Source organism: Dioscorea cayenensis, chromosome 16, assembly GCF_009730915.1.
Source record: "Dioscorea cayenensis subsp. rotundata cultivar TDr96_F1 chromosome 16, TDr96_F1_v2_PseudoChromosome.rev07_lg8_w22 25.fasta, whole genome shotgun sequence".
In the NCBI taxonomy this organism is placed as follows: Eukaryota; Viridiplantae; Streptophyta; class Magnoliopsida; order Dioscoreales; family Dioscoreaceae; genus Dioscorea; species Dioscorea cayenensis.
The window spans coordinates 2,240,471-2,258,971 of NC_052486.1; the positions used below are offsets into that span (position 1 = coordinate 2,240,471).

Here is an 18,501-nt window from a genome sequence, read left to right on the forward strand (position 1 = left end):
CGAAGTACACCAAGAGGCAACAAAGGTCGACTCAGTCAGACTAAGAAGGTTCAATCCTGAGGAAGTGGCTGAATCGAGTTACTGGCGAGGTCCACAGATCTGGCACTCAGGAAGTCGAGAGAGCGCTTGACAGTCTGAATGGAATCACTGGGAACATGCAAAGGAGGATCCCTAGCTGCAGAACACCAATCAAAAAACATATGAGAAATTTTAAACAAGATTGAATATGTGGAAAGAAAGGTGAGATTGAAAATTCTGTTATTCCTTTCTAACCATATATTCCAGAAAATAGCTCTGGTAAGAAGATCCCAGAAGATGCACCAATTCGCATCCAGGGAAGGAATCCAAGTTGACCAAACTTGATCAAGCGAGCTAGGAAATGCAAGTAAATGCAGATTACTCGCGAAGAACTCCCAGATATGGGTAGTAAAATCACAGTGAATCAGAAGATGGTCAACAGATTCAGAATTTTTGTGACACAGGACACAGGTGTCAGTAGCATTCTGAATGTTACAGCCAATCTTAGCAAGGTTGGATAGAGTTGGGATTTTGTTATCATTAGCAAGCCAACAGAAGAGAGTGACCTTGCTGGGGCATTTCACTTTCCAAAAGGAAGAATAAAGTGAAGTGCACAAACCACCATCAACCAGGAATTAATAAAAAGAGCGAACTGAAAAGGAGCAATTACGATCTAAAGTCCAAATGTTCAAATCCTCCTGGACAGATGAGCACACAGGAATAATTTGAATGAGGGGACGAAGATCATCCATCGTAGTCCTTTGGAAGAAGGAAACGAGAGTAGAGGAATTATGGTAAAATTGTCTGATGGTGATCCAGGGTGTAAGACAGTTGTTAAAAAGATCAAGCCAGATATCTTTGGGAGCACGACCACCGAGCCAATTATCGAACCAGAAAAAAGTAGAGGCACCATTGTGAATTTTTTTTGAAATACAGGCTCTGAAAGCAGGAAGTAATGGGGAATGAAAGAGTGGCCCGGGAGGACCTCCGCTAAGGTAATTAAATAAAAAATGATTTGTTTCTTGGTGGGGAATGAAAGAGTGGCCCGGGAGGACCTCCGCTAAGGTAATTAAAATGAATGATTTTGTACCAGCAACCTTGTTGCCCAGTGAGAATTTTCCACCACCATTTGGCGAGAAGGGAGTTATTAAAAAGGTGTAGGTTAAGAATACCCCATCCACCCATGTTGCGAGGGCGACAAATTCTATCCCAAGCAACCAAACGGAGACCCTTGGAATCGAGGTCCGGACCTTTCCAGAGAAAATCTCTACGAATTTTATCTTTTTCTTTAATTACCCAAGCTGGTAATTTGAAAACAGACATCCAGTAAGTAGGTATAGAAGAAAGGACCGAGTTAAGAAGGGTGAGACGACCCCCTAGAGAAAGATAGGTGGCTTTCCAGGAAGAAAGTTTGGCTCTAACCATCGAAGTTAATTTTGTCCAATCTTCGCGTTTGGGGCGTTGACCAGAGATAGGGACACCAAGGTAAATGAGAGGAAGGCTATCCCTAGTGCAGTTGAGAATCACAGCAGACGCAGAACTGGGTTGGTATCCATAATTAGTGGAGTAGAGACAACTCTTATAGTAATTGATAGTAAGACCAGATGCCCCTTCGTAAAGGTACAAGATAAGCTTGGTAATGAGTAGATCTTCTTGACCACCAGCGGAGAAAATGATGAGGTCATCAGCATATTGAAGATGGCAGATACTATCAGAAGCACCTATGGGGATACCCACAAGGATGCGATTACGGAGAGCATGAAAGAACATCGCACTGAGGGTGTCAGCAGCAAGAGCAAACAAGAGGGGTGAGAGGGGATCTCCTTGGCGCAAGCCACGTTTACAACGAATGAATCCGTGAGGTTCCCCATTCACAAGAACTCGAGCCTTGGAAGAGTGAAGGATGTTAGAGATCCAGGAAATCCAACGAGGACTAAAGCCACGGGCAGCAAGAATATCAAATAAAAATCCCCAGTCAATTGAATCGAAGGCTTTTGCAAAGTCAACTTTAAAAGCATAGCCAAGCACTTTTTTCTTCTGAAGGTGAAAAATTAATTCCTGGGCAGCAATTATATTATCTGCAATACATCTGCCTTTAATGAATGCCAATTGCGAGTCGTCAATAAGAGAACTAATCACATTTCTCAACCTGTTAGCGAGGAATTTGGATAATATTTTGCACGAGGAGTTAATCAGGCTAATAGGTCGGAAATCAGAAACTTTTTCAGGGGAATTGGTTTTGGCAATCAAAGCAATGTGAATCCAATTAATACGATCAAGATTGGCCTTCCCATCATAAAAATCATTACAGAGGGTAATCAGGGAATCTTTCACCAGGTCCCAGTGCTTTTGGAAGAAAAAAATTGGAAAACCATCTGGTCCTGGAGCTTTGTCGGCGCACATGTCAAAAACTGCCAGTTTGATTTCCTCTAAGGAAAATGGCAAGTCCAGGGTAGAAAGGTCAATATTGACACGAAAGCTGAATAGATGTTGCCAGTCCAACAAGAAACGGGAGGGTCTAGCGGTACCAAAGAGAAGGCCCAAATGGTCTGAAAAAAGTTTACCCAAATTTTGGTTACCCTCAATCCAGGAGCCATCAAAAAAGATTTTAGGAATAAAGTTTTTGTTTCGCCGACCATTGGCAACAGAGTGAAAGTATTTGGTATTAGAGTCACCTTCAATAAGCCAGGTGATTCTAGATCGTTGTCTCCAATAAGTTTCTTCTTCTCTAAGAATGGTAGAGAGGTCCTGGAGCAACTAAGTGACTCTAAGGGATTCGGAGTCGGTCCTACCCCTGCTCTCGCTGATGGAATCTAAGGAGTTAAGCTCAAGAAGAAGGGCATTTTTCTGTACTGAGATGGAGCCAAAGTTCTCAGATGCCCAAACCTTGAGACGAGATTTGAGATGAATTAGTTTTTTCGAAAGAATGAAAGCACCACAACCCACCTGATTGATTTCAGACCACCAATCTTGAAGAAGTGAACAAAAATTATCTTTGGCATACCAATATTTTTCAAAACGAAAGATGCGAGGTCTCCGAGAGTGGGAACCAAACTCTAGGCAAATTGGAGCATGATCAGAACCAAATCTAGGTAGAGCAGATTGAATAGAATTTGGGAAAACAGAAAACCAGTCATGGGAAAGGAGGAAACGGTCCAGGCGCGTCCAAGTTAGCTCGATCTGTCCATTTGTCCAGGTAAAGCTTCTCCCATGGAGAGGTGGGTCTACCAGACTAAGCTCATTAAGGAAGTTTTGCGCCGAGGTAAGATCCCTGTGGTTAGGGAAACCTCTGTTCTTATCATTGAGGGAAAACACCGTGTTAAAGTCGCCACATAAAACCCAGATGGAGGAACTCAGATTATTCGACAAAAATCATGGCGAATAAAACCGTGTTCATCTCATATGTTTTATTCACAAGTAAGTAATTAAAAACATGATTTCTTTTTATTTTTTAAACCCCTTCCCATATAAGGCTTTAAATATTCTCTCTCCTTGAATGATTATAACTTATAATTATAGCACAAAGCCCCCGTGACAAAGCTAAATTGAGATGATCCCCTAGAAACGGTCAATCTCATAATTACTAGTTGATAAGAATTATTGGTAGCAATTGGAGCATGGCCACTTGAAAGGTTTTTTAACAAAATTAATATTGAAAAACATAATTAGAAGCTTGGACTCTCCATAAACTTTATGACCTATTCACAACATTTAAAATGCCTTAGCTTGTGGGTAATGGAGGATAGAATATGGATGGCCACTAAGTGAGGATGAATTGAATATTTGAAAAATCAATGCGTACACTGATAAGTTCCCGTCATTCACTTGTGTGCAGCAATGTCATAGTTAAGGAAATCAAAGATATAATACTTAGGCTTATATCACAGAAGTTTTTCTTTTATACAATGATTTAAAGATTCTCCCCAATTTTACAAAACAAGGAAATTTAGGTTTATCACTCACGTGGTTGTTTGTCTTCCTTTACTTATACTGTTTAAAATCACAAAGATTGCTATACTTTTTGGGTCCTTGATATTTATTATTTTTCTTTGGTCAAGTGGAGTTTACTTTTTAAGTGAATGGCATTTGCTCATTTGCTCATGTGCCAAAAGACTGAAAATAGTGGACGTCGTTATTAACACGTGATTCTCGTGTGCTTATATAAAATATCCTCTTTTTTATTTTTATATTATTAACATGTTTTCGGCTCCGCTTTAACATTCCTATTATATCTTGGCATTTTAATTTTTTCGTATTTAACATACCCACATGCCACCATTAGCATTATGATGGATATTTATTTATTTATTTTTAAACTTTTTTAAAATTTTAAGCTTTACTTGATTAGTTGGTTGTATGATACAAAATAAAATTGAATCTGAACTTCTAAATACAAGGCCGCCTAATTAAATATAACATGGTTATGTTAGATCAATATATATATATATATATATCAGTAAATCAATAAAACTAATTTGAAATATACTACTTTATTTGATTTATTTTTTTATTTTTTTAACTTTACCGCTCACATATCATATTCACAAATAAGCAATTTTTTTAAAACCCTTGTATATATATATATATATATATATATATATTGAGAAGGACAACAAACTTTGGTAATAGGAACACCCTGGGCTACAAGAGAGGGTCAAGGGGCTGCTCATGAGACTCATTTTCTAAATTTTAGCGTGGTAGATTATTTCACTCTACTAAAATTTAATTTGTTCTTTTGTTTTTATTTAATAAAATCTTCAAGGCTTGAAAAACCAACTTCATACCCACATTGATAATAGTAGAGGAACTTTTAATTTTATTAAATGTCTTGATCTTATAATCTTGCTGTGAAATTAATTAAAATTAGAAAGCATGTAGTTTTTTTTACTAGCTTATCAGCTTATCATTTTATTGAATTAACTATGATCTTACCGATGGCAACAACAACAATTAATTGAAAAAAAAACATTTTCACAGATGAACATCATTAAAATAGAGTTGTGCAAGCATTGAACGATATATTTTTGAAATAATTAATTCTGAAACTGTTTTGTTGTGATTACAAATATGTAAAATCAAAGGATTCAACCACCAAATGGTAATCGTTACTTATATTTTTATTTTATTTTATTTTTAAAATATTAATTATTATAATCTTGAATTTGAATGAATATAAAATTTTTAATATTTATAATTTTTTAAAATCAAAGGCAGCACCCCTTTAGTTTTGCTCCTGGTTTCGCCACTAAGAGCATATGCACAGGTGACATTAAGGTTATGCCCATACTCCCTCATTCACCCAGTATGGAGATTGGATTGTAAACCTGCTTCCACAGTTGGGGAGTTGTGGCACCTACTGCATCCAACTCATTTCAAATTCGGACATTAAACTTCTCACAAACTAAGCCTTTCTTGTCAACCATGGGATAATCCAATGGTACACTTTAAATGTTTTCTCTCTGCAAGGATGATCATAATTAACTTTTAACTATAGGACAAATCCCCTGTCAATAAAAAAAAACTAAAGTGAGATGATCTCCCACAAACACTCAGTCTCACTCTAGTTGATAAGAATTATTAGTTGCAATTGGAGTATGATTAATTTAAAGGTCTTTGGAACAAATATATCTTCTTTTCTTAAGAAAAGATATAAAAGAAACTTTCTGGATAAAAAAATTTAGAAGAAAAATAAATGAAAGTAATAACTAGAGAATTGTAATCAATAAGATAAAACATAATTCAATCATCCACTTGAGTATAGCAAAGTTAGTTAAGAAAATCAATGACATAATACTTGGGCTTACATCACCAAAGTTTTCCTTTAACGTGATGATTCAAAGATTCTCCCCCATTTTACAAAACAAGGAAAATTTACTAGTATCATGTGGTTGGTTGATTTTTTTACTTATGTAGTTTCCAATCACACATATTGCTATACTAGTTTCTTCTCGCATTTGATCCGTTTTTTATTTTTTTATTTTTGGTTTTTTATTTTTATTTTTATTTTTGACAAAGGTGACCAGCATCGTAAAAAAAAATATAAATATAGAGGTGTCCCAGTTATAATGGCTTAACAACCACTTAAGGATAAATTTCTCATGGCATACAACCCTAGAGGAGAAAAATACTATTCTTCTTAGACCATGACAGTAAATAGTACTGACCATATATAGTTAGTATTGACCTTACTATACATTGTTTGAATAGTATTAATGAATAATACTATGAGAGTAAGGTTTTCAACCCTCGTTCCCTTGCTCACTTTATGGTGAGTTTCCACTGGACCACTAGTGATTTTTTTTTGTGCATTCGGTAGAATTTGAATACTCAATCTCACATGTAAAATTCCCAAGCATTGACTACTTTGCTATGCAATTCTTGGTGTCTTTGATATTTATTGGTCATCAAATTTGAAATTTTATTTTTGCCATCTTTTGTAACTATTACATTTCTATAAAGCATTATTTAGGTTGGCTTGACTTAAGTTATTGGGTTAACCTGACGTGTGACTTAATATAATTTTAAATTCAATGAACATAATATTATTTTTTGGAAAATTATTTTATAGAAATTGTCTAGTTTCAAACTGACCAAATAGAACCTGTAGTTTCCTCAATGACTAATAAGCCCCTGCTTTTTCATATTCCAATTTTACCCTTATTTCCATCTATTCCTCTATGCTCTCCTTTCACTCCTCAATTGCTGTTGAAGATGTCGAAACTCTATTCGGGGTCGTTCCTTTGGTAGAGGTAGTCGTGGTGGTGCTTCGGCTTGTCTCTGCAGCCGAAACCCTAATTTGGCCCAACAAAGTAGGAATGATGAGGGAGAGACTGACGCGTGGCCACCTGCATGGTTACCTTCCGGACATGTGGCAGATCCCTTTTCGTCCCACGCTAAACGTGGAGGTAGGGTTGGGAGAAGGGGGCATTCTCATCCTTTCTCCAATGCCTCGATTCCTCCGCACCTAAGTCCTGTGGATCACGTGCTTCCTTCTTCTGGTCCCGAGAATATCAACCCACTTACTCCTAACGATCCTTCTGGCCCCTCGAGGACGCCGTCCTCTCCTCATCTCAATCCTCATGCTAAAGGCAAAGAAATCTTCAACGATCCTTCCAGTAACGTCACTTTTCGCTTGGGAGAAAGTGAAAGCCGATTGTTGGGATTTCCAACAGCAGTCTCTTCGCTTTCTTCCAAGAAAAAAGATTTCTCCTCTGAACCTTTACTCATCACTTCAAATAGTACCCCTCTTCAAGGGGAAACCTCTAGTCCAGCAGATCACCATACCCTGTGGTGTCCAAGATGGTGGATGCTCTCTCTCATGGAGGAGGAAGTGATGGTCATATGGAAGAGGACATGGAGGAAGAAGTGTTAGATACCTCCTATTCTCTCCCAGAATCTGATGATGATATGGTCCTTTGTCAATACCAGAAAGATGTTAAACTGGAATCTCTGGCAAGGAAAGAGCCCTTAAGGAGCGGCACGAAATCAAATAAATGGCGAAAATCTTTGAGCTCCTAGTTTCTCTTCTCTTGTCTTTCCTTTCCTTTTGTTATGTTTATGGATACTAAAATCTTTGCTTGGAATTGCAGGGGGCTTTCAATCTCCCGGACAGTGGAGTATCTTTTTGATATTATGCATAGATTAAAGCCGGATTTTATTTGTTTATTGGAAACTAAAACTAATTCTGATCGCATACTTTTTTTCCGTAACAGACTTAAAACCAGATGGGATTGAGCCGCCATCCCTCTTCCGGCTTCTCTGGAGGAATTTTGGTTCTCTGGAGAAAGCAAGTGGGGTGTGTTACCCCAATCGCCCTCTCCAGGCTTGCTCTCCATCTAGTCATCACGACATCCTTTGACTCCTGGGTTCTTTATGCCATTTACAACTCTCAGGTACTCTCTGATCACAAAGCTTTTTGGGACTCCCTCTCTGCCATCTCCTTACTCAACATCCCCTGGGTCCTCACGGGGGATTTCAATGCCATTTGCAGTAAGGATGAGAATTTGGGTGGTCTTTTCATTAACTATGCTTCTAAGGCTAAGTATTTCTCCTCCTTTATTACTAACAATAACCTGCTAGATCTTGGTTTTGTTGGCCCTTGTTTCACATGGTATAACAATCAAGAGGGTTTGGCTCGCAGATGGGCCAGACTCGATCGTTTCTTAGCTAATTCTAATTGGTTTTGCGGGTTTACCTTTCTCTCTAATTAACACCTTTCTCGTCTCAACTCGGACCATTCTCCGTTATTCCTTACTGCTCATTCTGAGATCCTCTCCTCTAATAAAATCTTTCGCTTCGATAACTTCTGGCTTGACTACAAGGGCTGCCATAACAATGTGCTTAATGCCTGGAATATTGACTCTAATGATACCCTTATGCATTTCTTTTCCCACTCTATCTCTCATACTAAAACTAACATTCTCAGGTGGCATCGCTTTGGGATCAGTCAAATTGAGATGGAGATTGCTAATATTGAAAAGGAGATCCTGGTCATGGATGAGGGTTTCTCGGCCTCGGATGATTTCTAGAGGAACACCTAGTTATGTGCTTTGAGAAACGTCACAAGGCTCTCCTCAGGCAAAAAACTATTTTTTGGGGGTAGCGAGCCGAGAGTCTGTGGCTTAGTAAAGGTGACCAAAACTCTAATTACTTTCACACCTCAGTCAAAATCAGGAGGCATAGAAATCATATCAAAGCTATCAAGAATGAATCTGGTATGACCTTTACTGAACATTCTGATATTGTGAATTGTTTCTCTAATTTCTATCATAAACTTTGGTCTGCCTTTTCTAATTTAAATCAGGACTCTCTCTTTACTATGATGCCGGATGATTACCCTATTTTGAGTGAAGAGGATAGAGCGGCTTTGATTAAACCTATCACTAAGCGTGAGGTTTATCCGAACCCTCTCCTCTATGCCACGGGCTAAGAGTCCTGGCCCTGACGGTCTCAATGTTGAGTTCTATGTGTTTTATTGGAATATTATTGGTGATCATTTTTTCAAAGCTATTTCCCATTTTTTTAGTACTGCTCAGATGCCTTCTTCTTGGGTTAAGACCTTTGTGACTTTGATTCTGAAAAAGGACAATCCTTTAACTGTTAGTGATTTTCGGTCGATTTTGCTCTGTAATGTTTGTTATAAAGTGATTGCTAAACTTTTAGCCAATAGACTTTGTCTTGTTATGCCTAATCTGGTGGGTATTGAGCAGAATGGGTTTATTTCTGGGTGTGGCGCTTATGATAATATAATTGCAGCCCAAGAGATAGCCCATAGCTTAGAATCTGATTGCTCTGTCCTCCCTAGCATGATCCTTAAAATCTATGTGGAAAAAGCCTTTGACACTATTGAATGGAATGATGTTCTTGCAACCCTTCAGAGGATGCTTTTCCCTGAGCACTGGATTTCTTGGATTAAAAATTCTCTTTGTTCTGCCTCTTTCTCCTTCATTATTAATGGTAAACACTCCGACTAGATCTCTAGTAGCAGGGGTGTTCGTCAGGGTGATCCTTTTCCCCCTTACTTCTTGACCTCCTAAACTCTTACTGCTATCCTAAACAAAGCCTGTACCCTCAACCTGGTCCCTGGGTTTAACAGTAACCTTCCCAGAAATTTTAATCATCTTATGTTTGCTGATGATCTTATCTTGGTCACTAGTGCCTCTAGAAAAGTGGCTAGAAATTGTCTTTTTGTCTTAATCTTTACCATAAGCTTACTGGCCAGAAACCTAATCTCCATAAATCTGAGATTTTTCTACCCTCCTGGTGTAACCCTAAAATCGCCAAAGCTATTTCTAGAATTCTGGGCATTAAGTTGGTAACTTTCCCTTCGTGTATCTGGGAATTCCTATCTCCCCTAAAATTCTTTCTATTAATCAACTCAATTTTCTTCCTTCTCATGTCAACTTTGCAATTCACATCAATTCTACTGTTATTTGTTCCAATCCTTGGGATGGCTGGAACCAAATCTGGAAACTTTGTGCTATTCTGAGGGTTAAGTTCTTTATTTGGAAATTGATGCATAGGAAGCTTTCTACTGGTGCTCTGCTTTACAGGTTAAATATTGGCCCTTTCAGCTTATGCCCTTTTTGCTAGCTTGAAGAGGAAACTGCTAATCATATTATTTGGTCTTGCTCTAAGACAGCTGGTTCTTGGATCTCTATCCTTCATTCTATTGGCCTTTTTGCTAATGATCCCACTTTCCTCTCCTTTGGATCTTGGCTGACTTTCCAGAAATTCTCTAGATCTAGCTGTGCTTGGGCCAGAGCTCTTATCGCTTCTCTGGCCTGGCTCACTTGGAAAGAGAGGTGCAATGTCATTTTTAAGAAGCTGCAACCCAGATTTGATTCCCTCACAGCCAGAGCTACTTCTATTTGTTCTGATTTTTTCTTTGCTTCTGGCAAGATCTACAGGGTGTTCTCTAAGCCACTCTCTCCACTTACCACCTCCCTCTCGATTTCTATTTTTACTGATACCTCTTGGTCTTCATGAATAAACATTTATGGGCTGGGGTTTATTATTCTCACTTCTTATGGTCAAATCTTGCTTGCAGGATCTCTGGGCGATGTCCATCCTTCCCCGCTGGCTATTGAACTAGATGCTATGGCTTTGGCCTTGGAAGCTTGCTTGGAGCGCTGCTGGACTCCCTCTTAGATCTGCTGTGACTGCCCTGGGATTATCAATCTGATTGAGAACCATCATCCTTGCATTGCTTGGAAATTCAACACTAAAGCTCAAAAGCTCAAGAATCTTCTTAAGTGCTTCCCTGATATCGCTCTTTTCTCCATTCCTCGGGAAGATAATAACATTGCTGACGAGCTTGCCTTTTTTGGCAAACTTAATCCTCAACACTCCCTTTAATTTCTCCAGGGATTCGAACTGTCCAGGATGGCTTCTCGAACTCTGCCTAGCCATAAACCTGTTTCTTTCTTCTTATTTTCTTAGCTTCTGGCTCTTACTCTCAAAAAAGAAAATCATCTATGCCACCTCACCTTTCCCAATCTTAACTTTGGTTAGATTTTCTCATTTTTGGCCTTTCTTGCTTAGCATCCGTGGGGCTCCATCATCCGTCTCTTCAACTATGGCTTCATTCCCATCCCTTTCTATCCCCTTACTGCAATTTTGTGAGTCTCACCAGCCCACGTCTTCGTCACAAACACCCAGCTGAAGTTCACCTAGCCCATGAAGCTCGTTAGTGCAACAACAAGAGGCAAGGTTGTCATTGTTGTTAGTGATGATGTGATCACAAAATATCCTTTGGCATAATTTAAGAATTATTCACATATGCATGGTTTAAGATGTATGATTCAAGAGCTAAATACATGCTAAATTGATGTCAATTACATATATTTAGCAATTGTAAATATTCCAAATTATTTAGTTCTTAAGAGATGCCTGACCCTTGTAAAGGAAAGGACACAATTGTATTATCTCTTATATGACAATCAATGAAAAATATTCTTTTACTTCTACTTATCTTTTATCTTTCAGATGATGTTTCCACTTCTGAGACAAAAACAAAGAGCGAGGAGGCTGCTCTTAGCCTCAACTATATCCTAACCTCTCTGTTTTTTTACTTTAAAAGATTAACTGAGATTTTCCCTTTTGTATTTCTACCTTTCCTCCAAATCTTCCAAAAACCCGAAATTTATTCTCTAATTCCCAACCATTCATCTTAATTAAATTTTTATGATTATTTTTAAGCTTGAATTGGATTTCAGTGATATCCATGAGGAATATGTGCAAATTATGCTGATTTTTTAATTATTCTTTGATGTTTTGTGATATTCATGAGGGGTTTGTATGAGTTGCGTTGATTTTTTAGTTACTTTTTGATCTTTTTGTAATATTCATGAGGGATTTGTACATGCTATGTTGATTTTTTAGTGTGATCATGGGGTGCTTGATTTTGGTATTGTCTAAATGAGAGGAATAATGATTGCGTAGTTTGTTGGTTTTGTGTCTATTTGCTCAGGATGGTGAAGGATTTCTATGAGATGTCTATGGTTGAAGTCTAGCACTAGCAGAGATGAAGATGCACACATGAAAGTCTAACACCGGTAAAGACTTTTTGGCAAGTTCACATTCAATTAGTTATCAAGCAAGATAACCTAATGGCTCTGGCAACAGAGGTGACGGAGAAGGAGATCATCGACGAGGCAGTGAATTGGAAGGATGATGCTGGTCACACTTGGGTGAAGTAAGGAATTTTGATTTTAATAAAGGTAAAAGTATAATTTGAATGAAAAATAATTAAAATTGCGGTCTAAATGGTTATAAAAAATTTTGAGAGAGTTTTAAAAGGGCTTTGGAAAAATCAAAGCCATAATTAAGAGTTTTTTAGTATAATATTTTATTATTGTTTTATATGAGTTTCGACTAATATGAAGCAAAAAAGGTTGGGCAGACTAATTAGGGCACAATTCATTTGTTGGAAGTTTGGCATTTAGCAAAATTGTTAGGGACATGCATACTTCCCTATTATTATTTTGAGTCTGATTAATTTTTTTTTTTTTTTGGCAAAATGGAGCCTGGAAGATAGAAGAAAAATAAAAAGTAAAACAAGAAATGGAGACAAGCCACACTAAAACTAGAAGTCGCTAGCCGAGGCCGCTTTTTCCATCTAATTAGGAAGCTCTATTCCCATATGGAAAAAAGACACATGGATTTCTCAGAGCAAAGTTGCCAAGTTCATCTGCCATCCAATTCAGGTGCCTGGGTAAATACTCTAACTTAGCATTGTTTCATCTTTTGAAATGGCTTTAGATCTTCTCTCCCTATACCTCCAAGCTACCACCTGGTCATCTTTGTAAATCAGATCGACTAAAGTCGTGCAGTTTGTAAAGATAAGATCAGGATACATCTTCTTCTCCAAGCAAGTCCAAAGAGCTACCTCCATGGCCATCATTTCGCCTTGAATACTCGAATCAACTAAACACTTACTCGAACTTTCAAAAGCAACAACCTTATTACTCTTGACCAGGACAAAGCCAATGCCACCGCACTAGTTATGTCCTGTCCAGACTGCATTAGTGAACAAACTTAATGAAGAGTTAAATGGGTGATGGATTAACTTCCCTATAGTGGTTTTGAATTCCTTGCACATGTCTACAACGATGTCAATGGCCCTTTGGCCCAACTGCTCCCAATTTGGATTTTCCCTGTTAAATACCATGCTACATCTAGTTTTCCAAATTAACCAGCCACCAGAGGCAAGTAATGTTTTAAAACTATGACTTCCACACTTTGATTTCCACCCCCTAACAATCCACTCCCCATCAATGATAGTAGTAATCACATTAAGGTTAACCCCTGTGAATTTACTTATGATATTCCAAAACGGTCTACTTTTCTAGCATTTCCATAACACATGCTCAACGATTTCAATCTCCAATCCACAACAGCAGCATTCTCTCATAGGCCCCACTTTAAGTCTGTAGATATATGCAAAGGTTGGAGTTCGCCCATGCACCATTCTCCAAATAAAACATTTCCCTCTAAAAAAGGTGTGCAATTTCCAAATCAGACTCCACCCCACCCACACATCTTCCCTCATAGAAGTATCCGCATTTAACCAATTGTAAATTGAGCTAGCTAAAGAAGATTTGGAACACTTTTTACTCCACACGAAATGGTTGTAACTCTCCCTGGTTACCCTCCAATTGCTCAAATGAGACCAATCAACATTATCACCAAAAATCAGCCTGCACCTTTCTTGCTTCATCAATCCATGCTCCAAACAGTCTTTGACTGAAATATTTTCAAATTGAATGTCCATATTTAGGAAGGTCGGCTTATACCCCAAAGAAATCTCAAAAAACTACGGGTTAGTCAAGAAATTTGAGATATCAGGATTAAACTCATTGATCCAATAGTTAGGCTTAACATTGGCTGCAGAAGAGCAAAGAGCTTTATAGAAACAAGAAGCTTTAGGCACAGGTCTACTATTCCAGTAGCTGAATTTACCATACTTTAAATTGAAAATGTTAATCTAGAGTTTATCATCAGAGTTTAAAATCGGAAAAAATATTTTTGGACACTAAAGCAATTTTCGCATTCCTTAGATTTCTAATACTTAAACCCCTGTCAATTTTTGCAAGTGTAGTAGTGGTCCAACCCATAGTGTGGAAGCCGCTATGATTACAACTCTCCCCCCACAAGAATTTCCTAGCTATTTTAGAAATTTGGTCGAGGACTGAATCTTTGGCATGAACACAAGATAACTGATAAGTGGTAATTGGCATCAGGACACTATTAATTAGAATAGCTCTACCAACCAAGGATATCGGATTATTCCATACCCAAGATACCCCCAATAGGCCTACGAACCCTCTTGTTTAACCAACTAGGAAAATAAATGGAAGACTTATTCATATTAGGGGTTTGCTCAGTAAGATCAGAATAAATAACCAAAAAATTTTTACAGGCCTTAACAATAGCCCAGGACGCAGTGGTGACAACAACTAAATCATCAACAAACATAAGATGATTAAAGTTACTGGTCAGTCTACTATCAAACCCAAGAATCCAATTTCTCTGTAAAGCATAATTAAGCATGACAAAAAGGTTCTGGGAAACAAGAGAGAAGATGTAAGGGGATAAAGGGTCTCCCTGTCTAAGGCCCCTACCGCTAGAAAACCAATTGGTAGTATGATCATTGATCATCAAGGCAAAATTGGCACTTGAAAGGCAAGCTCTAATCTACTCAACCCAAATAGTAGGAAAGTTCATTAGGTGGAGAGTTTCAAGAATAGCCCCCCACTCAACAATATCATAAGCCTTGGCAATACCAACTTTTAAAAACATCCTAAGGGGATTGACAATATCAGACTCTAAAGAATGCACAATTTCTTGGAAAGGAATAATGTTGTCAAAACTGGACTTGCTAGTTAAGAACGCACTTTGCTCATGTCCTACAATCCTATGAATAACATTCTTCAAATGGTTGGTTAAAAGCTTAGAAACAATTTTATAAGAGATGTTGCATAACGAAATAGGATGAAAATCCAACACAAAACGAGGGTTGTCGGACTTTGGAATGAGCACTACAAAAGTTTTTCCCCAGGAACTTGGTAGATTGGCAATAGATAAGAAATGAGAGATGGCCTCAAAAAGAGGGTTTTTAATGATATCCCAGTAGAAGAAATAAAACTCAATATTCAACCCATCTGGCCTAGGACTCTTTCCCTTGGGCATTCCTTTGATAGTATTAAGAATTTCACGGTAAGACATAGGTTTGATCAGAGAAACCCTATCCTCTTCAGATAAAATGTTGTGATCAAGGAGAAGGGCTTTGACCAAATCCTCAAAGGTCCACTTACCTTTGGCTCCCCACAAATAGCAGAAGAAATTTGAGAAACAATTTTCAATGCTAGCTTGGTCAAAAAAGGAATTACCATCATAATCCTGGATGACAGATATTTTGTTTCTATGAGTACGAATGCTGGCCATGTTATGGAAAACTTAGAATTAAGGTCACCCTGCTTAAGCAATGACATGCGAGCTCTCTGAGCCCAGCAAATGCTACTATGCTTAAGAAGGGCTTTATGTCTGTTATTGAGGGACCTAAGCGATCTATGATCAAGAGAGTTAGGGTATAACCTGCTATCAAGGTTCTCTAGGAATAAGATATCTCTCTTGGTATTCTAAATATCCACATCTAGAGGGGAAAGGCCAGAAGCTCTCCAAGACAAAAGCTGACCTTGGTACGGGATACAAGGTGAGAGAAAGCATGCAAGAGGGAGGTGGTTGAGGAAAAATTCCATGCTCTGATCACAGCGTCATGACAACCCTTATAATCGGACCAAAAATTTTCAAACTTAAAAATTTTCTTTTAAAAAATAGAACAAAAATGATTTCTAAGAAGCAAAAGGCTATGATCCGAGGAAATGCAATGAAGGTGCAAAACATAGTAAGAATCATGTAACCCAATCCAGTCTACGTTAGCAAGGAACCTGTCAAGACATGCCCACTGACGAGCATCTCCCAACTATCCATTGCACCAGGTAAAAGAAGGCCTCGAAAAAACCAGATCAAATAAATTATTGAAATTAATAAAATCATTGAAGTAATTTGACTTAGCTGCATAATGATTGAAGTTTCCTCCTCGATGTTCGGCCTCCAATCTGATGGCGTTGAAGTCGCCAATGATTACCCAAGGAGCACCGAGTCTAGAGAGTTTAGAAAGCTTACTCCACACACGAACTTGCACCAAAAGAGCCAGAAAATTATACATAATTGACAAAATCAATTCATCCAAGTGGTTCGAAGAAATTACCAGGTGCATATCGTTCAAGGACATCGCCAGAGGGGTACTACAAGAAATGTGCATATTATCTACGTTATTTTATGCTACGACATTATTTTCGTAGTTAAAAACATGTTATTGTCTACGTTTTGTTGATTTCGTGAGAAGAAACTAAGTACTCCTAGGCATCAAGCAATTTCTACTTTCTAACAAACAATGCCCTACGAATAATTTTTCTTAACTACGATTGATTTCATACCTAAAAATGAAACTTTACGTCTACGAAAATATATCATAGATAAAAGAGAGGATTAAACTTTAGGTACGTAATAATAAAAGCGTAGTAGAATATAAATATGCACAAAAACTTATTGGCGAGCAAAACCATGGGTTACTGAAAAATTTTTGATAGCTACAATTTATTTTTGTAATAAAATGAGTTATTTTATCTACGTAAAACGGATCGTAGCGAAAAATATTTAAAGCTACTAATTTAATATGTAAAAATTATATATAAACATTATATATATATTATTAAAAATATTTGTATGAAATTCTAAATAGTAAAATCAACCAACACATTATTTTGATAAATTAATTTGTAAAATATTTTTATGAGATTATATAGTTTAGAATAAATAATTATTAAATAAAAATTTGTAGAAATTAACTTTCACTAGTAAACCTACTTAAGAAATAAATATTTGATTTTATTGTTGGTGGCTAATTATTTGATTGTAATTATTTTTAAGAATATTTAAAATGTTGTATTACAATATATTTGATATTTCTATATTAGATAAAAAAATATTATTAAAAGATAATATTATTATATAAATTAATGAAATTATAAGAAATTCATATAACATAGAAAATTAATTGGCAGTGAGAATTAACTAATAACTAATTATTTTATATAAATCAATTTTTAGATGATTATATAATTTATGATAAATTATTATTATGATGATTTTTTAAAAAATTAACATTCACAAATAATAATGACTTCAAAATAATATCATTAATAAAAAGGGGCCTATTTAAAATTTAGATCATTTGTTTTCAATCAAATATATTCTTTTTCCATAGCCTCTCACCCCTTTCTTTTCCTCACCCTCCCCTTCTTTTTCATCCGCACCAAACCCCTAGCACTTTTGGCATAAAAACTCATTCATTCCAAAGAGTATAGCCTCCTCCTCCCAAGGGAGGAGCTGAAATCTTAGCCCATGGATGCTCCATTCTCAGGTTGGCGTTTTCTTTTCTTTCTTTTTGATGTTATTTGTTTGATGTTTTGATGAAAAGTTTGGGTTTTGATGAGTGGGGAATCTTGATCTCGGTTTCTAATTTGTTTTTGTTTGGAAAAATAGATTTATTTATTTATTTTTTTTTTTGAGTTAGAGATTGGAGATTTTTTTCTTGAGGTTTTTGATGGTTTTCATGTGTGTTTTTCATGGATTTCTTTTTGTGATGGATTGAGCGTTGTAAGTTTTCGTGCAATTTAGGGTTTTATTTGTGTTTTTAATTTTTATTTTCGTTGAAAGTTTAGGTTTTTGATCTGTTTGCTTATGCTTCTTCTTGAGCGAACTAAGGTTCCTCCATAAAGTTTTTAATTCGTTTTCTTGAATTTGATCTTATGTGAGAATTTTATTTCATTTTTATTGTATTTAAGGTAGATTAAAAATATTTAAATATATTGCTTGATCGTGATAAGATTTTTAATTTTTAGTATTGGATTATCTTTAGAAAAATGCATGTTGTTCCTCTTGTTGAAATTGAAAAAATCACCCGGGTTGGCTTCTTTTTCTTTTCATGCTTTCTTTTTTGTTTGGTTGGTTCATTATTTATGATGTTCAATATGTCTTAAATTAAGGATAATACTATTTATCTGATACAATGTGTTTACGTGCAAAAGACCATAACTATTCCACAAAGTTGAAATTTTGTCACCATAACTTGAATTAAACACAAATAGGCTATTGTATCTTTTTTGTTTAAAAAAAAAATATGAACTTATGGTTTGTGTAGATAATATATTCCATTTTTGACAATTGATTTTGTGTTGTATTATCACCTTTCCTGCTTTGATCTTATTTCCGAGAGGTTGTCTTTCTCAAGGTTTCTCGAGTGCTCTTGTTTTAAGAGGTTGAGTTCCCCTCGTCCCTTGAATCGAGGCATTGTTCATTAGAAAAGTAGGGGAGGAGATCACTCAGCAGAGTCACGTGCTCTTGTGGCCTTGAGAA

At 36.8% G+C, this 18,501-nt stretch overlaps 1 long non-coding RNA gene across 1 annotated transcript; it reads left to right on the top strand.

Annotated features, from left to right (window-relative positions):
- The first annotated feature begins 10,076 nt into the window (after positions 1-10,076).
- On the top strand, positions 10,077-18,413 carry LOC120279483. Its single transcript, XR_005541930.1, has 5 exons — positions 10,077-11,229; positions 11,990-12,074; positions 12,145-12,239; positions 12,545-12,733; positions 18,377-18,413. It is a non-coding gene; the product is annotated as an uncharacterized LOC120279483 (long non-coding RNA).
- The last annotated feature ends 88 nt before the right edge of the window (positions 18,414-18,501 follow it).